This window comes from Orcinus orca, chromosome 17 (genome assembly GCF_937001465.1).
Source record: "Orcinus orca chromosome 17, mOrcOrc1.1, whole genome shotgun sequence".
NCBI lineage: Eukaryota > Metazoa > Chordata > Mammalia > Artiodactyla > Delphinidae > Orcinus > Orcinus orca.
Genome location: NC_064575.1, coordinates 39,478,729 through 39,501,412, shown reverse-complemented (window position 1 = coordinate 39,501,412; position 22,684 = coordinate 39,478,729). Strand labels below are relative to the sequence as shown.

Sequence of the window (22,684 nt, the reverse complement as noted above, 5' to 3'; positions counted from 1 at the left end):
TACAATTTTCTTAATTGTTTTTGGTTTGCTTTTGTAGGTCCTTTTTTTCTGTGTGTTTCCCACTTAGAGAAGTTCCTTTAGCATTTGTTGTAGGGCTGGTTTGGTGGTGCTGAATTTTCTTAGCTTTTGCTTGTGTGTAAAGTTTTTGATTTCTCCATCGAATCTGAATGAGATCCTTGCTGGTAGAGTAATCTTGGTTGTAGGTTCTTCCCTTTCATCACTTTAAATATATCATGCCATTCCCTTCTAGATTCTAGAGTCTCTGCTGAGAAATCAGCTGTTAACCTTATGGAAGTTCCCTTGTATGTTATTTGTTGTTTTTCTCTTGTTACTTTTAATAACTTTCCTTTGTCTTTAATTTTTGTCAGTTTGATTACTGTGTGTCTCAGCATGTTTCTCCTTGGGTTTATCCTGCCTGGGACTCTCTTCACTTCCTGTATTTGGATAGTTATTTCCTTTCCCATGTTAGGGTATTTTTTGACTATAATCTCTTCAAATATTTTCTCGGGTCCTTTCTCTCTCTTCTCCTTCTGGGACCCCTATAATGAGAATGTTGGTACGTTTAATGTTGTCCCAGTGGTCTCTTAGGCTGTCTTAATTTCTTTTCATTGTTTTTTCTTTATTCTGTTCCATTGCTGTGAATTCCACCATTCTGTGTTCCAGGTCACTTATCCATGCCTCTGACTCAGTTATTCTGCTATTGATTCCTTCTAGTGTATTTTTCATTTCAGTTATTGTATTGTCCATCTGTTTTTTTGTTCTTTAATTATTCTAGGTGTTTGTACTTTAATTCTTCTAGGTCTTTTTTCAACAATTCTTGCATCTTCTTGATCTTTGCCTCCATTCTTTTTGAGGTCCTGGATCATCTTCACTATCGTTATTCTGAAATCTTTTTCTGGAAGTTGCCTAGCTCCACTTCATTTAGTTGTTTTTCTCGGGTTTCATTTTGTTCCTTCATCTGGTACTTAGTTCTCTGCCTTTTCATTTTGTCTGTCTTTCTGTGAGTGTGGTTTTCGTTCCACAGGCTGAAAGATTGTAGTTCTTCTTGCTTCTGGTGTCTGCCCTCTGGTGGATAAGGCTATCTAAGAGGCTTGTGGAAGCTTCCTGTTGTGAGAGACTGGTGGTGGGTATAGCTGGTTGTTCTCTGATGGGCAGGGCTCAGTAAAACTTTAATCTGCTTGTCTGCTGTTGGATCGGGCTGAGTTCCCTCCCTGTTGGGTTTCTGGCTTCAGGTGACCTAGTGCTGGAGGCTACACGCTCTTTGGTTGGGCTAATGGTGGACTCCGGGAGGGCTCATGCCAAGGAGTACTTCCCAGAACTTCTGCTGCCAGTGTCCTTGTCCCCGTGGTGAGCCACAGCCACCCCTGCCTCTGCAGGAAACCCTCCAACACTAGCAAGTAGGTCTGGTTCAGTCTCCTATAGGGTCACTACTCCTTCCCCCTGGGTCCTGATGCACACACTACTTTGTGTGTGCCCTCCAAGAGTGGAGCCACTGTTTCTCTCAGTCCTGTTGAAGTCTGCAATCAAATCCCTCTAGACTTCAAAGTCTGATATTTTGGGAACTCCTCCTCCCATTGCCAGACCCCCAGTTTGGGAAGCCTCACATGGGGCTCAGAACCCTCATTCCAGTGGGTTGACTTCTGTGGTATAATTGTTCTCCAGTTTGTGAGTCACTCACCCAGCAGTTATGGGATTTGATTTTATTGTCATTGTGCCCATCCTACCGTCTCACTGCAGCTTCTCCTTTGTCTTTGGATGTGGGGTGTCTTTTTTGGTGAGTTCCAGTGTCTTCCTGTTGATGACTGTTCAGCATTTAGTTGTGATTTTGGTGCTCTTGCAAGAGGGAGTGAGTGCATGTCCTTCTACTCCACCATCTGGAACCAATCTGGGCAACTATTGCTTTAATTGTTAAAAAAGAAAAATTCAGCAATCAAAAGACAACATAATGGAAATACATTGAAAATGCATATTTATTTAATAAAGAAGTAATTATATAATTATTTGAACATTCAAATTGTTACATACTTAATGTGAAGGTATTAATAACAATATAGTACTGACTACATTTTTAAGGCATCCAATAAGCCACTGTTGTTTAGTTTTATTATTGCATCTTAACTACAAGGTGAGTAATAATAGTATTCTCAATGTTAATATGTGGAAATTGAGATTTATATGAATTAACTCACCTAGATAACAAATAGAAGATCAAGCACATGAATTCATGATGATATAGATCTGATTCTATTTCATATGCTTGGAACCAGATGGACAAGAAAGTGATTGAAGTTATTTTGAGATCTCAAAAAAAAGTTTTGCATAATTAATTAAGTTATCCTTATTATTTATATGCATTTTTATATTTCATTGTAACGTATTACCATCACCCAAGACACAACTTCAAATTTGCAACCTTGAAATATGGTCTTTTGGTGACTGGTGCCAATATTTTGAAATTTAGCATCTTGAGAATCTGTGGGAGAGTAATGACTTTAATTTTCCATAGAATCAACAGATTTCTTTGGTCAACCAACATAAATACTGAAATTTGCAAATTTCTTGTAGGCTAGATCTAGCATATATTTTCTTCTCATTCGAGAAATACAAAGAGGAAGTGACTGAAATTTTTGCTTTTATAAATTCTGCCTATGGTATGCAGAAATTCTATGTGGCAATAGTAGTTTCAGTTGTGACCTCCCATGCTTTGATATTTTAGACTGGAGTATATCTTTTGGAGCCTCGGTTAGAAATCTGAAACCCTCATTATTTCTGCATTTGTTAAACTATGTCTTTTGTTCCACTTGCAGACCAAGTAGTTGGCTTTGATAAAACTTGATCTACATTCAGAGATCTGCTCTGATCTTGGCTTTCTAAATGGTTCATCCTGGGGCACCCTAGAATGTTTGAGAAGATACTTTTAACCGGCTTCTTTTTTTTTCCTTTTAGCTTGGCTGTTTTCATTTATATACCTGAAACTTTTGAAGTTTACATTTGCTCTAAGACTGAAAAAGTTTTGAAAAGCTTTGTATTCATGTATTTGGCATGATTTTCATGAATTAATGCTCTTATTTCAAATGTATAATTTTATTTAATAATTTCTTATATATATAGAGAGAGATCTAGATAAATCTATATCTGCATATATGTGTGTCCATGTCTTATAAAGAGAATTTGCTGTCTTAAAACAGAAATACTGGGTATGTTTTACCTATGTTTACTCACAATGTTTTGTCAAGATCAGAATTTAAAAGTGATACTTCTGTATCTGTTCTCTTTGAAAATATGTTCATTGAGGGATGTAGCCTGAGGGCATCTTGAAAACACAGTTTATTTTAGGATTCCACATATAAGCAATTCATGGAACTAAAAAATAAACTATAGTGTTATTTTTGTATTCTCAAGCCACTTTCTGCATCTCAACTTTTAATTTATTGGCATTCATGAGATTAAATTAGTGATGCTAAATCATGCCTTAAACACACACACACACACACACACACACACACACACTATATTTACATCATTCTTCTGTGTCTTTATATCTACTATGCATTCCACTAAAGCACCTAGAGGATAAAAATTGAAATTACTTTTCCTAAATTGTCTATCCAGCTTGCATTCTACTTTCCCAACTCTTTTGGACATTTTCAATATTTTTCAGATTCCCACCAGTACCTTGAACCCAATATGTGTCAAGTGAAATTCTTCTCTTTCTCTCTCTTTTTTAAGTGTGATCCCAGAAGTCTCACCAAGAGATGGTGTTGATTCTTCTCAGTGCAAGAGGTAAGTTGATTTCCCATGGAGTTCTCCTGTATAAATCAATATTAGGGTCTACTTGGCACCTTTTGAATTTCCTTCTTTGGTTTTGGTAACAGGAACCTACCTGAATACAATTTACTTAGACTTACATGTAGAGGTGTTTATGAAAATAGACCAGTCAGATCTCATGCTCTGAGGAACATAACTGTCCAATGATACTAGTTGCTGCCCCTGTGGATTCACCACTGCACTAACACTGAGACCATATATTCTATGTCCTGTTCCTAGCCAATGACCGAGCACAGAGGAAGTCCTAAGGTGGACCCATTTCAGTGAAAAGCAGGGCTCTTCCAAGACACAACTTTGTCTTGAGAGCACTCAGCTACCCAACCCCAGCATTCTTCAAATTGTACTGTAATCTGCGACATGTCCTACAATAACCTTCATTCCAATCACCATTTTCTTACACGAGATTGATATTTATATCATAAGCTGAAGATTCTTTCCCCTTTCTTCTGCTGCCCCTCCATCCCACTTTCATCTCTAATCCCATATTGACTTCAGCATCTTGGAGAACCCACACTAATGTAAATGGAAAATAGAATAGTTCAAGAAAACTGGTGGTAAAGTGAGGATTTGAGATTGATTCACTATCTACTGTGCTGGTGAAAAGTACATCATTCTGACTAGTTTTGGGGCATAGACAGTTCCAAACACAAGATGATTACCCACTAACTAAATATTTCCCTGTTTAAGATGCAGGGAAATAAACTTGTGGAGGGAAATATCCTTGAAGTTATAAGTGATTCTGGCGTTTGTAAGATATGGTGGGAACTATGACTATAAATAGAGCAGAGTTGTTTGTTACTGCTAATCTGTATTGACTCTTTGTGGAGGGATAATGAGAAACAAAGGGCAATTAGCAAGCAGTTAGAGACCTCTTTAGTAACTTACAAAACAGCCCTTACCTCCAACAGTAAAGGCTGAGCAGTATACCAAAGATCTGTCAGAGTGGAGATCAAGAGATATTTGAATACCCTGACAAGGCAGATCTTAACACCTTTGAACCTGAAAGTAGGGATGGAACTTCTGGAGGAATGTCTGAGAATATGACTCTGCAGACTCCTGAACACTATGAGTTTAAAGAGATGTCCCACATTTTTTCATCCAAAGCTAGCACTTCTCCTTTTGGAAGACGTTGCAAAAGCTTGTCTACCATAAGGGACTTGTGACCTTTCAGTAGCTTCCAATACCACTTTTGCTGGCCCACAAGCTGAGGACTAGTTTAAATCTCAGCATAACTTGGCTAAGGATGTACAAGGTCTGATAAAAGAGAAAAGAGATTACATATTGGAGAAATTGCAAAAATAGCTAGTGAGTACAAGAAGGAGTCAAGGAAGCAACCCTGGAATTGGATTTTAATGGTGTTGATCAAGGAGTCTGGAGTTTAAGACTGGCTAAGTCATGACCCATTGACTTGGAAACACAATTTCTGGCTTTAGAATGGCTTTCTAAAGACATGGATAAATCACCACCTTGGAGGCAAACTCTGAATGGACAGAATGCTGTCCTTCCAGATGTAGTGTTTGCACTAAATCAGAGCACATGCTTTATATGGCACCATGTCCCCAGTAGTTCCAGGAAAATTGGGACGATCAGTAGGTGTACAGAAAAGTCACCATAATGGTAGGAGTAATCAATCTTGATCAGTAAGAGGGATTAGGGCTGTTTTTACAATATGCAGTCAAGGAGGAAACCATATGGAACACAGGTGACATACTTGAACACCCCTTGATACTCCCTGGACCCATGGTAATAGTGTCCAAACATACTCTGAAGACTTGGCCTAAGAGCTGTCTAATTGACAAGAGCTCAGAACCTCAGAAATGAAAGTTTGAGTCACCTTGTCAAGATGAAGTGATGGTGCGAAACAAGGCTTTGTGAATAGTTCCATTTTTCTGCAGTGTCACAGCTTTCCAAGCAAAGATTACTAGAAATCTGTGTAAAGCAGGGGTCTCCAACCCCCGGGCCATGGACTGGTATTGGTCCGCAGCTGTTAGGAACCAGGCCTCACAGCAGGAGCGAAGCTTCATCTGCTCTTCCCATCTCCCCATCTCCCCATCGCTCGCATTACTGCCTGACCCCCCCCCCCCATCCGTGGAAAAATGGCCCTCCACGAAACCGGTCCCTAGTGCCAAAAAGGTTGGGGATCACTGGAAGGATAATTGGATGGTAAACAGGCTTTGGGAATTACAGATTATGCATTGCTCAAGTGCCATTTGCTTGCATTCTAATGTAATAAATCTGGACTCCACTTTTTTATCTCCCCCAGAGCAGAGCCATTTGATTACAGTTAGAAGCAGCATAAAGGGGACTTGTTTATGCTGTACAGTCCAAGTCTCTCATCTCTTTCTCTCTCTCTCTCAGTTGCTCCACCTCTCAGAGAGGAGGAACATCAGAAGTGCCAGCCACCCTACATAAGCTCCAAGTCTCATCCTTTCAAAGTTCCTTTCCTGTAGTGCAACTTCTGCACATTCAGATGATCTCTGGTCCATTTTATCAGGTCAGTTGTATTTAGAACTGGTACTGGAGAAAGGGCAAGGATGAGTACCAGTTGTAGCCCTGAGACCACTTGCAAAGAGAGGGACTGTTATTCATCTCACTAACCTTCCGCTTTTAAGGTTCTCTTTGGGAAGATAAGCCCATAGGAACCATGGTGGAGCTGAGCCACCAAGCATCATGGAGAAATAGATATATGTAGCACAGGGATGGACTGGGGTAACCTTAGAAACATGACACTCAGATCTCCTATTACAGGGATCATGATTGACTGATGGCTCCAGTTACTATTACCAGCACAGGACAGAGCCTGGTGTGGCCAAGAAAGCGGGCCATTCCTGTGAATACAAGACTGCCCCAACAGGTGAGTTTGGCTCTAGGATGCCCCATTGGCTTTGCCAAACCTTTCTTGGAACTGCAATGTAGTCTGAGACTCTTCTTATTCATTCTACCTTCCTTTCCTCTGTCCTTCCATGGATATCAGATCTACATCATGTTTTGAAGGTTCTCCTTTCTTTCTCAAGCTCCTAGGTGTTAACAGATCTCTTGCAAGTCTGATCCCTTCTTACCATCTGCTTTCCACAAATGCAAAATTACTCAGAGTATAAATTTATGGAGCAGCTCCAGGGAATCCAACATGATCTTCTCTTATGCACCTGATGGCACTCAGGAAACATTTCTTAAACACTTTCTGAGTGAACATTTGTGGGAGTGTGCATGAGGCCAAAGATTAGCAGCCATCATTTATTGCTCTTGCTACATTACTATATTTTCATCTTTTGTACTAAGTAAATGTAGCCAGCCTGTATGGACAGAGGCAAGAAAAAGAAGGACTCTTTATTTTAACAGTGAGTGAAGATAGCAGTTGACTCTATAGATGGATGCTGAGAGTTGTATTCTATAAAGGAAAGAAGATTGACCCGTGTGGACAATCATTTGTCACTTAGTAGCATAATGCAGAAACATTTCCCTATAAATAAATGTACACATAAGTGTAGTATTGTCAATCAATCTGGTTTTTTCTTGTTTTTAGAAAGCATAAGGGATTTTCCCTCTGATTTGGTTGAGAAGAAAAGGAAAACGAAAGAAGGCAAAATAAAAACCCCAAACAGTTACTAAGCAGTTTGCAGTGACTGTTTAATATTACTACGGAACAAATTATTTGGGGGGAGCTTGTAATCTACTCTGGGAATTTGTTCATAGATACATAACATACTCATGTATCTCACGCTGCTGTTTACACTGAGTAAGCTATTGATTAGAACCTCCAAAATTCTCTCAAGTTTGGATACTCATTGGTGTCACATGGAGAGTTTTAAAAATACCCATGCCTCAACCACACCTCTAGAGACTCTGCCTCAATTTCTCTGGATGAGTCTAGGCATTAGTATTTTTAAAACTTTCTTGGATGTTTCTAAAATGCAATTAGGATTAAAACAATTGGTAACATGTAAAAGAGAGAGAGAGAGAGAGGGAGAGAGAGAGAAAGAGAGAGAGAGAGAGAAACTGAATATTCCATCCATTTTCTAGATCAGTGGAAAGTTGTATATTCACCTGAACTGTTTGCAGAGGTGACAGTAGCAATTATGTTGCACTAGGAAGGGTTCAGAGGCATTTCCTTGTCATGTTATTTCTTCATCGACTAGTTCACGTTACACTTTATCTCAGTCTAAAGACCCATGCCATCTCCTTTAATTGACTACATTCAAAGCCTCAGTGTTGGTCTCACTGTAACTCTGTCAGGGTCTTTCAGCCTAGATTACTCATGGTTACAGGCTTTAAAAATTATGGCTTTTATTCATATCCTTTGAAACCATATTCTTAAGTGGTTAGTAATTTTATTTATACTTTTTTAAACTTCTCTTTTTCAATGAAAGAAGTATCGCATTGTGTGTCAAAAGAAATTTATGGAAATAAACCTGACCAAATAGTAAGTCAATGCTCTGGATTAGACCGCAGGGCCCATTCTGCTGCTAACTCACTGAGGCATGAGGCTAGGGTATGGCTTTGATGCCCTTCACGGCCTCTTTGGATTAATCCTTAGCCTTAATGCCTTAAGACTCAGTGAGGTGCAACATACCAATTCCCACATGTCCCGTTTCCCTTAGTGATGGGTTAGTTTTTGATTCATCATTTCTGCAAGTATCGTGTCAAATGGGTCGATAAAACATCAATGTTAGGACAGTTCATGTCCCGGTGGTCAGCTAGTGCCCACATGCTGAGAATTAAGTGGCGAATCACTACACAAATGTCCCAAGACATAAGAATTAGGCTGTATCGACAGGTTTCTCAGATGAAGCAAAACAATAATTTCTCACCTGCTACATTCCATTGCTGGATTGCTCAGTCATTGCATAGAGACTTCTGCTAACAATTAATACAGTCATAAAAAAGGGAAAATAACAGGGGGAAACATGCACACAAACTGAAAGCAGATATCTGCATGCTGTTGTCCCACAAGTTTAGATCAACCCCACGTCTGCCTGGAAACTTGTAAATAGCATTCATAAGTGATGTTATCATATAAAGTGTGGTGGGGAAATCACAATGGTGCCTATTTGTACATTCTGGAATTAATATCTATGTGCAGATAAGAGAACAATTAAAATACACGAAACAAATGTACACAGGGGAAGGTAAGAACTGAACATGATCCAAATATGTCATACTGTGGAAACCTTAGGGAAATAAAGTTTTTTGGGATACTGGCAGACAGCATAGCTGCTGGAACCAGGATTTTGAAGTCTTGCAGCTTGGAAATAATGCTTTCAGTTAATAAGGGTGTGTGGGTGGAATTAAACACACCACTCCCACTACTGTAGTCAGAATTATGTGCCTCATTTCCATGCACGGTCCTGAAAATAATTCTTGCAACTTCTTTTATGAGAATACTTTTGAACAAACCATGGTAGCATCAAATGATATCAAGATAAAACTTCTGTTGCTGCGTGCTCATCCTCTTACATTATAAATAGGTTTAGATATACACACAGGCATCAGGAACACTCCAGTGTGTTCCAAGAGAACAGACTTTAGCCAAGTGAATCAATTTTAATTTTAGACCCAATGAACATCCTTTGAAGACTGCCGAGGTTATTAAAAGGCAACAATACTACAACAAGCGGTGTTTTCACAAACTAGTGTTTCCTGGTTTTAGGAATGTGTTGTGCAACAATGTAGATACAAGGCCAGATATAGTCTAAGTGATTTAAATCTTTTGTTTATGTATTTCACAATATAGGGCAGCAGACTTAGGTGTGTGTGTGGGGGACAAGTCTCACATTTGAGGCACAATTAAATGCACATGTAGTTTTTTTTTTTAACATCTTTATTGGAGTATAATTGCTTTACATTGTGGTATTAGTTTCTGCTGCATAACAAAGTGGATCAGCGATGTGTATATTTATATCCCCATATCCCCTCCTTCTTGCTTCTCCCTCCCACACTCCCTATCCCACCCCTCTAGGTGGTCACAAAGCGCCTAGCTGATCTCCCTGTGCTATGCGGCTGCTTCCCACTAGCTATCTATTTTACATTTGGTAGTGCATGTATGTAAATGCCACTCTCTCACTTCATCCCAGCTTACCCTTCCCCCTCCCCGCGTCCTCAAGTCCATTCTCTACATCTGTGTCTTCTTCCTGTCCTGCCCCTAGGTTTTTCAGAACCTTTTTTTTTTTTTTAGATTCCATATATATGTTAGCATACGGTATTTGTTTTTCTCTTTCTGACCTACTTCACTCTGTGCACTATTCAGTGTACTTTGATTTATAACAGAGTAGATTTCAAAATCAAAAAGTTTATATTATCAAATGTGTGTGTTTCTGTGTGTGTGTGTGTTGGAGAAAAGGGAGTTCAGGTTTGTTTTAAGAAGTCTGGTATTTCTTCACAAATAAATTCCAGTGAAATTAAATCACATGATAAGTTTTATAGATAGTTTTAAAAGAAAATAAAAAAAATTAAACACAAGGCAATTTCTAGACACAGTTTCCAAATACCCAAAGACATGCATTTTCTTTTGAGAGAGATAAACCAAATGGATTAAGCTCATTGAATAGTGTAAGGACAAAAGTTTCTGTCACAAATTGCTTTAAAACAATACTTTCCCATGTTCACTTAACTTTGTAAAATTGTTAATAAGTAAATAAGAATAGTACCACTCTCAGTAGTGAAAAGACATTTTTAGATGCCCCTTGGTAAGGGGCGCCATCAGAAAAACTAACAAGAAGAAAAAAATAAAACCAAATATATTACCCCTATAATAAATCATTTTCTTCTGTGATCTTCGTTCTGTAGCAACTGATGATTAATAATAAATTGTTTTGTATGCCATCATGAGAAATACAACTTTCTCACATTCTAACAAGTCTTATTTGACTTAAAATGGAAATTTTATTATACTGGCATGTGGTATGGCCTTCAACAGACCATTAGTAGAGCTGTATTTGTAATTTAAAAATATTTCTGTTAGTAATGGAAGGGCCATAAATATTTGTTTTCAGTCAAGAAAGAGGGCAGTTAGTCACCATAAGAGAAAGAATGACACATTGAAAGAAGATTTAATTCTGTAACACCTATAGGACTTGTATGAAAATCATTATCCCCCAGCTTCTTGCTGGGAAGATTTGGAGAAAAGACTTTTTGACTGTGATATTTTCTATTCTCCTGTTATTCTCAGGGTTGATAATTCTAAATAGAGGAGAGTGCTCCTTCTACCAACGACAAAACTGTGACAAAGGTGACGTGCCACCTGGTCTACATAGAGGTACACGGAGTTGCCACTCACCTGTTCTTCCTCCATCCCTGTTATGCCCTTTCTCAGCCCTGCTCCCTAAGCAGAATTGTCTCTGAAACATAAATTCATTCATCCTTCCAGGGACTAAAGGTCACTTCTCCTCTGGGCTTTTGAGATTTTAAGAAATGCACTTAGCCTATTTGGCTTAAACTAAAACCTCAAAGTGACTTTCAGAAATAAAGGGAGTGTCCAAGTGAGTGTGTATATGTGTGTGTGTGTGTGTTTGTGTGTGTGTGTATGTGTGTATGTATGTATGCATGTGTTATTTTGGGCACATTGGAAAGTTCTCTTGAGATGTAACACGCAGTATGGAGATTACACACTATTCTGTCTCTTTAGGAGGATAGTCCTATCTTTGCGAGGTCCTCAGAGATCAAAACTGTTTCACATTCACACTATATTTTGCATCCACATCATTAGAAAACCATAACACAAATAAATCTTTAACTATTCGTAAGTGTTCTTCAAGATTTCCTTATACTAATTAAGATCTCACAGTTGTTCCGACAGTTACTCTTTTCCAGGGCAACTTGTATATTTCACGTGCTCAGTATTGATTTTTCTTTTTTTTTTTTTTTTTTGTGGTACACGGGCCTCTCACTGTTGTGGCGTCTCCCGTTGCGGAGCACAGGCTCTGGACGCGCAGGCTCAGCGGCCATGGCTCACGGGCCCAGCCGCTCCGCAGCATGTGGGGTCTTCACGGACCGGGGCACAAACCCGTGTCCCCTGCATAGACAGGCAGACTCTCAACCACTGCGCCACCAGGGAAGCCCCTGATTTTTCTTTTTTTATTAGATACGTGATGTGACTGCATGTTATGCTACATTTGGCTGATATCATCCCAAGATGTGTTCATGGGGTCCACCCTCCTGATTGCATAAGGAAACCAAAATTCAGTGATAAATCAGCTTTGATAATAAAGAACACAAAGAAAAATGATAAATACAAGTATTATTGGCTTTAGTAGTTGGTCTAATATTGGGAGCTGATCATGTCATAATAAAAATAGAAGTTAAGAATCATTAACTGTTGCAGTAACCGGGATACCTAAAACCCCTCTATAAGGGGAAACTGCTCTATAAGATGCTCTATAAGCAGCTGCTTTATAAGATGGAAACAGACATTCAGAATCCACAGTATATTCCTTGTCTTCAGGTGCATCCTTATCTAAAAAAGAATCCCTAAAGATTAAGAAGGACAAATTCTATATTTGATTTCGAAGCCTGTTTTGAGATGTGTGCATTAATGGCTCCTTTTGAAATAAGATCATCTACTCCCTCCCCTCCATTGCTTCTTTTAATCTTTCAAGCTCTTACCATATACTATTTTAACCAGTGGGTGAATGTAGAGGTATAGGAAATATGCATATGATATTACCTTCATAAATTCACCAATCTTGTGCAAAATAGGGTGCATAAGCAAATAATTTTATTACAAAGTGACAATTTCTTCCAGAGGAGTAGTAAAAGGTCCTCTGAAAGCATGAAAAGGAAGATATTCTATGATATTTCAGTTGATTTTTGAAGGATCAGTAAGAATTTTTACAAGCAGAGGTAGAGATAGGACAAGTCAGGCAAATCACGTAGATATCACGTTTCAAAAGCTGTAAGAACTTCATGTGGCTGGAGAATAAAGGTGAATAACAAGGGGCAGAAAAAAAGTGGTTAAAGGTAACCATGATGAGATAGGTAAGAGTCTAGATTGAACAAACCATGTCTGTGTACAAAAGTAGTTTGGACCTCACCTTACATACAAGAAAGGGTTTTAAAACATATTTGTCATATTTGTGTCTCGTGGATGTGCGTAGATGGGTAGAGGATTAGATGGGAAGAGAGGAATAGAACAATCAGTTTTGATTGAGTTGAGAACCTTACTCCTGTTTTCATGTGTGAGACTCAGCCTTGAAAGAAACTAAGTAGCAGACTGTCAGATTTGTATTGATCAAATGTGAAAGCATGCGAGATCTGCATACCCTTTGGAGGGCTGGCTGACACTGTGTCTGCCTTGCACATGGTAGAGAGTGTACAGCCAAAATATTGAGTGATTCTCATTCCTTGTGGTTCATTAAGATAAGACAAAAAGGGGTGAGACTCACATTTTCAGCTCCACATCTCTAATAGAGAAATGTCAATGGCTGGTGGCAAATTGGAATGACAAAAGATTACCCCTTTTTTTTGTATTTCCAATGGAGATGCAGCGTATGATAAAAGTGTGTGTATAATCTAGTGTCAAAATCCAGAAAAATAATTCCAGACCCAGTTTAGTGATATTGTCTACAATTCTCTATGTTAGTCTGACATAAAGATTCTTTCTAGTGTCAGGGGGAGTGTCTCATGAAAAATTATAATACGTGTAATATAGAATCATCTAAAAGAAGAGGCACACTACTTCGCTGATTATTTGAAGGGATGTTTCATAAATAGACAATTTAATAGGAATGAACAAAACTCCAGTGGCTATTTGAATTATAATATTTTCTTTTAGGGTGGAAATAGTTTAGTACGGTATGTGGCTGGCCAAGACATTGCACCTGAACTGAGTGTGTAAGCCTCTAAGTCAACTAATTCCAAAAAGGAAAAGCAGCAATATATTATTCATTCATTCATTCACTTATTTTCTACTTCCTCAGAATTGCCATTTTAAATAGCTTTACAAAGCACTGTGGATACAAAGTTAATAAAAATAATGACTCCACTCTTGAGGAATTTTCAGACTAGCAGAGATAAAACATAGACATGCAAACAATAGACTGTAACACAATGCAGCAAGTACAATGGAAAGATGGAAACAATTCTGTCTAGGATCCTCCAGGAAGGGTTCACAGAAGTGATATCAGAATTCTGTCTTGAAGTGTGGATGGCAGTGAGCCAGGTTTAAAGGGGAAAGTCATGCTAACAAAGAAATTACAGCTAAAAAATGTAACTAAGAAACATATTTTTAAAATCTTAAGGTATAATAGAATGACACTTTCAAAAACAACGATAAACAGTAGGTAACGGATACATCTGAAATCAGTAAGCAACTTGGAGCTCTGTCTTTTCAGGCCATGCTGGATAGTCTACTGCATTTTGCCAAAATCAATAAGAAAGTAAAATCTTTCATTTCATTCAGTGGTAAAATTTCTCCTCCTTAATGCCATGATTTTCTTCCATCATACACTCATTTTTAATAGCAGCATCAATAGAAACACTGTTTTGGATATAATTATATAAAAACACAATATTGAGAGCCTGCCAATTATATATTTAAAATTTTAGTTTAATGGAAAATAATTACTGGACTTCGAATTTCATCTCTTGAATTAGATTCTTAATGTTGTTTCTTAACAAGCATACAAATTCAAGCAACCTATTTACTGTGTTCTTAGAACCTTAATTTAGTAATGTTTAGAAAGGAGGTAATTTCCCTGAAATGGAAGAGACAAATGCTCACTGGATCATGCTTTACATTGAAAATGTAAAATGCTATAAATGTGAATGTGGCATTATTATAATAATGATTATCTGTGATATCAATGCTTGTCTATTGAGGTAGAAGTAGAATGAATGTCCTGTTAATGAGAAATATATTCTGCTTAGCTTTGCCTTTTGGAAGAGAATGGGGGACTCTTAAGCAAAACTATCTATTTTCTTATCTTAGGCCTACTAATTACTAGTCATGTGACAATCAGCTTACCTTTCTGAATCTCAGTGTTTCTCATATGTAAATTGTCAGCGGAAATAGCTAACACCTATACATGTAATATCTTTGCATTTACAATATGATTTTGCATATAATAGTTGGGTAATTTACAACAAGCATATTAAGTTAGCAATTGTATAATCCCCATGTTTCTGTATTAAAAACTGAACCTCAAAAAAAGTGTATCACTTGTTGGAAGCCACAGTTTAACAGCTCAGGGAGAAGAATTTTTACTTCTCTCATTTGTTCTTATATCTTAGGTTCTTTTTTTTTTAACATCTTTATTGGAGTATAATTGCTTTACAATGGTGTGTTAGTTTCTGCTGTATAACAAAGTGGATCAGCTATACATATACATATATCCCCGGGGATCTTGCCTCTCCCTCCCACCCTCCCTATCCCACCCTCTAGGTGGTCACAAAGCACCGAGCTGATCTTCCTGTGCTATGCGGCTGCTTCCCACTAGCTATCTATTTTACATTTGGTGGTGTATATATGTTCATGCCACTCTCTTAGGTTCTTTTTAAATACCATGTAGTTGCCTTACTGAATTCTAGTTGCACTACATTTCTTCAGGGCTGTGAGGAGGACCAAATGAAATAATATATTGAGTCTAATTAAATTAATGCCTATGCATAAGGCACTGTTACTGTTTTCACATTAGAAAATGATATACTTGTGCTTATTTCCATGTATATATGAGACTTTTCATATTCACTTTAAATTATATGGTTAATATTTTATTCCCCCAAATTATAATATAAAATAAATGTTATTCTGGAATTTTTATGCTGATGATTTTTTGTAAGTATAGAAGATTTTAATTCTATTCCAGATACATAAGATAAGGCAGCAATGCCTTGCTAGTTTGAGTGTTTTAGGAAAGAAAAAGCCCATTCAAACCACAGTTCCTCCTAGTTCACACACTTAGGCTCTGTTTGCTTAGGTTTCATTATAAGCTATGGCATCCTCAAAGAATTAGCTGTGCGCAAGGAAGAAATCTTCATTCCCTGAGAATAATCAACTGAATCACCCTGGGATAGGAAAACAGGAGTGAAACAAGGATTTGAGTACTTTCAAGCCCAGTATTAGATTTGAGGACCCTTGTCTGCCTACACTAAGGGATTTTAAACAAAAATGTATCCATTTACCTTAAGAAGTACAAAGTTTATTTAAGAGCCCCTGATTTCTTTAGAATACGATATGAGTCTCGGCATTGAACAGAAACGTGATTTTGCAACATGTGTCCATATGTGGTTCACATACTCCACATGTGTTCTGTCAGTGGGTCCTGTGACCTCGCTGTGGATCACATGTGTTTTACATATGCTTTGTATGGTTCACATCTGTTTTAAACATTTTTTTTTCCTGACAGTAGACACTCTTGTTATATTACCATTTGCTATAATAATTAAATTCAAGGAACTGAACTTGAGAGCGTTTGTGGGGGAGGGCATTTGTTAGTTTTGATTTATATTTGGTGCTGTATTCAGTGATACCCATTATAACTGCTTATCGTATCTCTTCGTAGGCATACTGTTGCTGCGTTTAACCTCACTGAAGCCAGACTAATCTAGAGATGTTCTTAGCTTCCTGTGACTCATATGAAGGTTATCATTTTAGAAGAGACCTTGAAAACATACTCTGGATTTAGGGGGGAAAAAAAACTCTGACATTTCCAAGAGGAAAAGCTTTTTTTAAGTTTTATATTGTAGATGCAGAGCTTAAAGCATTTAAACACATACAGCAAGCAATATAATATGAATCATGTAACAAAAGTTAAATTTAAGTGAAAACCTTGTGTGGTATGTTGCAGTCACAAAAGAAGATACAAAATTAATGTGGACACCTGCTTGTTTTACTTGTATCAGGAGAAAATAAAATTAATTGTCATTTAATGAATTGCTTTCTGTTGTAGCACACTTAATTATCTCTTCCTGTAACCCCAAGAAGTATCTTTTCAAACTCACAGCTGTATCTGAATAGGGGCTACCAACTAAAGAGGTAAGCAATACTTTTTAATAATTACAGTGTATTTGTTTTCATCTGTCTTTACGGAACATTGTAAAATTAGACACCTGCCCCTTGAATAAAGCAATACCGAGCTTAATGAAGTCTGAGAAGCAGTGACTCTATTTTGTATCTTTTCTTGATGTGTGGATGTAATGCTCATTAGCGTTAATAGTTCTTGGAAATAAATGAAGAATATTGGATTGAGGCTACCTTCTCCAAACACTAAGTAGGAACCTGTTGCCCCCCAGCCAACAAGGTACCTAATGCTCAGTTGGCCAAATGTTAAAAGAGATTTGGTGCTGTAGGCAATTAAATCCATAGTCTGCCCCTGTGGACCAGGCAGCCATAAATAAGCATTTAAAAAGAATCTCAGCCTTTAATGAAGAACAGGGGAATTTTGATCAGTAATCAGAAACAGGTTTGGAGGTACAGGGACAGTGGCATGCGTATTTTGATTTGGTGCATAGAACATGCCTTGTTTTAGAAACATTCCAAAGAATGGATCCCAGTGTACTAGTAAATGTTCAGTGGGTTTTGAAAAGTTGAAGAATTTAGAGTCAGCCATCTAGAGTAGAAAGAGGAATCCTTAATTAAAAATAAATGGTATAGAATGAAATGAGACAAAGAACAGGTACACCAGAAAAAAGGAAAATGTATGAAATACGAAGTGTAGCAATTCTAATGCTTGCAGGTGCTGCATATGAATGTGTGTATATATTTAGAAAGAACTTTTAAATAAAAACGAAAACATGCTTTTATCTTATAGTTTGTAATAACAAGCACATTAATGCAGTGTATGAAATCAACCCAGCTAATGAGGCATCAGAATTCTCAGGAGGAAACACAGTTCCATTCCCATATAGTTAAATGTACTTAAAACATACTAGAAAAACATTAAAAGCAAAGGTAGGTCAGAGGAAAAAAGTAAGAACTGGTAATGGAAGAAACACATTTAGACGGACAAAATGTATGTAGTTTAAAATACTTCATCTTGTAGTATGTAGTTTAAAATACTTCATTCATACTTCACTTACTATTCTAACTAAACTGAATAGTCAAAACTTGTCATTTTTTTCCTTCTGCTTGGAGTCAGTAATCACTCCATACATCTTATTGTGTTTGAGATTGAAATTCAATGAGCTGTGGATTCAGAGATACAATGTAAGGCAAACAATGTCTAAATGTGGAGAGGTGGTGGAAAGTGGTACCAAGAATTGGTAAGGCTGTCCCTTTGCTTCACACCATGCAGCTGCCCATCATACTTTCAGAGATGATCTCTTATAACTCTATTGATGCCTTGTTGGATGGGGTGGACATAAAGGTATTTCTGTTATTTATCATCATGCTAACTTGTACGAGACAAATGACCAGCAGTATGTTGTCAATGTATGAAAGTCATGGGCACATCCAAAACATCATGACAATGATGAGTCTACCCCTTGGATCTTATTCCCAGAGTAACCAAATCTTGACAGTGTACCTCACTGCTTCCTTGATACTCCCACTAAGTATCTAATAGTCATCTCACATTTAAACAAATTCACAGTGAGATTTCTGATTCTCTCTGATTCCCCAAACCCCACCCATCCCACAATTTTGCCAGCTCATTAAAGTCAACTCCATCCTCCCTTATACTCATACCAAAAACACTGCAGTTGTCCATAACCTCCTTGTTTCTCTCAAACCCATATCCTGTCTATGAACAAACACCCTTGTTTCTGTCCCTAAGGACTGTATACTCAGAATACAAATTCTTTTACCATCTTAATCATTGCTATCCTCATCCAAGATATTATCATTTCTTGCCTGGATTATTGCAACAGCCTTCTAATTGCATTGGCTCTTGCCCTCTTTCAATCTATTTGCAACACATCAAAGACACTTTTTGTAAACCATGTTTGATGATATTTCTCTACTCCAGTTCTTCAATGCTCTCAATGCGCTGAGAGTAAAAGCCACATTTCTTACAAAAGCCTGCATGATCCCATGTCTTGGAGCTTCACAATCATTCTTCTTTCCTCATTTTGCTCTAGACATACTGGCTTCTGCAATGCCCTACACACCAAGCATGACTTTGCTACAGGGTATTTGCACTTACTGTTATTTTTCCTTCAAACACTCAGGGCTCAAATACGCCCATGGATTATTCACTCTCTTCCTGTAGGTCTCTTCTCAAATGTTAACTCATTGGAAAACTGACACTCCCTAACTTTTGCAGTTTTTCTTTGTAGCATGTAACTTCACCTGATACAGCATTCATACATCCACAGTACCTACCATAGTTTCAGGCACATAGTATTTATTCAGTAAACTTTTATCAAATGAGTTAATTCCCTCATCACAAGTGGAGAAAAATAAAGCCCTGGAAATCTTATCAAGTCTCAGCTTGTCACAGAAAACTACAGACTAAAGAGGTAGAAAGTAGTGTCCATACAACACAACATCAAAGAGAAGAGCTTTAGCTATTTGTTCTCAGGACTGTCCAGAGGCTGTTGAAGGACACTCAGTGGAAAAACAGACATCAGACATTCTTCACACGCTTCCTCTGTGCTAGTGATTTTTTTTCCTGAACACATAGAAGATTCAAACTTTATGAGGTAAAGACTACTGTCATCTCCTTTTCAATAGTGACCAAGGACTTCCAAGGTACAGAAATATTAAATAACTTGTCCAAGGCACTTGGTCAGAAAGTGTCAGAGTTGGCATTGAAACTAAGGCAAGCAGGCTTAGTTTCAATGACTTAATAGAATTTGACTTAATAGAATTTCTGGACTTTCAAATCTAAGTAATTCGGAAATTATTGTGACTCTGCCCGCTAGGCCCTGGCACCACCCAGGATTCTGTAACGCTGTAAAACTCACAATATGTGATGGGACAGACACCTCTATATCTTTTTTTCTTATTGAAGTACATTTGATTTACAATGTTGTGTTAGTTTCAGGTGTACAGCAAAGTGATTCAGTTATACATATATCTATATCTATATCTATATCTATCTATCTATATATATTTTAGATTCTTTTCCCTTATAGGTTATTACAAAATATTGAGTAGAGTTTCCTGTGTTATACAGTAGATCCTTTTTGGTAATCTATTTTACATATAGTAGTGTGTATATATTAATCCCAAACTCCTAATTTATCTCTCCTCCCAATGCTAAATAGATCAAGTCATGGACAGTTAACTTTAAAAAGATATTATTCTCAATAGGATGATTATACCCTTAGGCTATGAGCTTAAATGTCTTTGCGTAATCCATTTGTTGTAGAGTAAGACCAGGCCCATTTGTAAAGTTTTGACTTTAACCACTTTCAAATTAGAACTATTGCATTTCGAGAAATTCTGTGATTTACATCTTATACATTTTATAAGCCCAATAGAATATCCCATAGAATTAAGACACTTAATATTTATATGAGAGGTATAGATTTTTTTACTCCTGTAGTATTCAATATGCTGTAATATTAGTTTGTATTCACAGGTATATGTCGGTGTGGACAAATACCACAGATGCACGCTCACACACACACACACACAGTAGACACACATGCTTGCATTTCTCCTTGGAAATATCTGACAATGCATACAAGGTTAGATAATGTGTTTGCCATTGGAGTTTGGCCTTTGTGCTTGAAAATATATTTATTAGCTATGAGAAAAATTCCTGAATTCAACTTAAGAAAAGAAAAATCTCTTTAATTTTAGTTTATTCTCCCTTACTCTTAAAGATAGAAGACAAATGAAAGTTTATAGCATGATTTTCCCTATGACTAAACTGAGGTACAGAAAATTTCAATGGCTGTGCAAAAGGTATACTGTTACTAAGCAGCAAAGAAAGAACTTGATAGTTGGCGTGTTGCTTCCCAGTCTATTGCTTTGTGAACGTGCAGATCAAGAGAGCAGAGACAAGTATTTATCTTAAATAACCAAGCCGCAGGCTTCTTAGAAACAGATAAAGGTTCTTTATGGCTCCCAGGGGTCCTTTGTGTCACTATTATTGTGTCACATTATTTCTGACCCTTCTTTAATTTACTCACTTAATTTTTTGTATCTCTTTTTATATAAAATGAAACACTGACATTTCAAAAAATGATTGTATCAAATGATAGTATGTTTTGAATATAAATGTATATGTACAGACAGATAAATAGATAGACAAATAGATCTCATTATTTCTACTACATTGATAGACATTTAATATTCAAACTCAGAATCGACGTATCTGGGGAGAGGTGAGTCCAGGGGTAAACAGATGAAAATAAGCAGCCCTTTCCTTTTGACATCAAAAGTAGAAAAATCCAGTCTTTTCTCCTAATTTTTTTCTTGTTCTTTTGACAGCAGTCCATTTCCCATTATTTCAGGGCTGGTTGTTATACTAGTCTTTATTTTTTATATTCATAAACTCAGCTTTTATACTTTTCTCATAGAAAACACTTCACTCTGCTTCTTTTGTGGATTAACATTTAAAACAAAAGATGAACAAAGTAGGAAGTAGGCTCGTTTATACGCGATCCGTCCCAGTGTATTGGTGAGTATTCTAAGCTCTGAAGAGCTTTTAAGAAATATAAGCTCTTAATGCTAAGATCGCTATTGTGTTAACAAATACTTTTCTATAAACTCAAACTCCCCAGCTGTATGAAACATCACTTTATTTATTTTTTGGTTTTAAAAAAATTTATTGCAGTCAAGACATCTATCTTTTAAGATGATGCATTTTGAATACATAGTTGGGTTAAGCCTTATTACTTTGGTCTAATAAACAGAGAGATGAAAATTGAGCTGCTGGATGAAGCCCTAAAACTCTGACATTTGTGTCACTTGCCTCAGCCACCTGGTTGCCTACAAAGAGATCCTGACCTTTGTCCCAAAGCATTGCTGTGGGGATTAAATAACGAATAGCTGCAAGTGATTTTGAAGGGCAACTTGGGATGACTTTTGGGTGTTAGTTTACCCTGGGTGCCCCAAAGAACAATCCAGTGCACTTGTACTGTGGCGTCAGACTTGACTCCTAGCAGGTAACCAATATGCTTTATTTTGATTATAGTAGGAGGCCAGGATTAATAACAATACTCACTTAAGGATGAAATTATATTCAGTCCAAATAATGGATGAACTTACAATTCTGGACTTTTCTTATTGTTCTCTTTCAAAGTAAAAAAGAGTTAGAGAAAGCCAAAAGATGTTCATTATTTTTTTTTAATTTTTATTTTACAAATGCCCAAGCAAAAGATTATTTTCTTGGGCTAGGGTTTTGTTATATTTTTTTCTTTAAAATGTGAAGAGCAAGTGCCTTATTAAATTAATTGAAAAGGCTGATGCAGTTTTTCAGTGTAGACTCCATAAGCTTTTGTCAGCAGATTGGGTATGAGTTATTGTATAGGCAAAATGATATGGACAACTAATTATTTGAATGGTAAATATCAGTCAAATAATGAAACTGCTTTAAAATATACATCTTAAAATTTAAATAAATTTATTCACACCAGTATTTTTTTTTTATCTTCAATTGTAAGAGAAATTTGTTAACAGTGATTTATCCATTTTGTTGGAATATATTTGCCATACTTATTCTTGAAATAGGTTTCCATTATTCACAAGTAAAGATAATCCTGTCCATTCCCCACTGCCCATCCCCCCAGCCCAGGTTCTCATTATCTCACACCTGGGCTATTGTCTATTTCTCACCAATCTCTCCCCTTCCAATTCTTCCTAGACAACATATCCACTCTGTCTTTTATCATCCCATTTATGTGACCTCTCCCATTTTCTAGAGGATAGAGTTCAAAGCCCATATTCTTGCCGTGAAACCATTCTACATGCTCCCTTTCTTTATCCTCCTAATTTTATCTTTGCTTTTATTTTTCTACATAAAGCTTTTAC

At 37.1% G+C, this 22,684-nt stretch overlaps 1 long non-coding RNA gene across 3 annotated transcripts in view; it reads left to right on the top strand.

Moving 5' to 3' along the window:
* Nucleotides 1-16,914, top strand: part of LOC125961634 (uncharacterized) — a 71,776-nt gene extending 54,862 nt beyond the window's left edge. For 2 of the 3 annotated variants that reach the window (XR_007472583.1, XR_007472585.1), the window contains exons 3-6: nucleotides 3,730-3,783; nucleotides 6,187-6,322; nucleotides 6,577-6,682; nucleotides 16,323-16,914. This is a non-coding gene — a long non-coding RNA (uncharacterized LOC125961634). The remainder of the gene's footprint in view (nucleotides 1-3,729; nucleotides 3,784-6,186; nucleotides 6,323-6,576; nucleotides 6,683-16,322) is intronic. The other variant, XR_007472584.1, reaches the window with a different exon arrangement.
* Nucleotides 16,915-22,684: the final 5,770 nt, after the last annotated feature.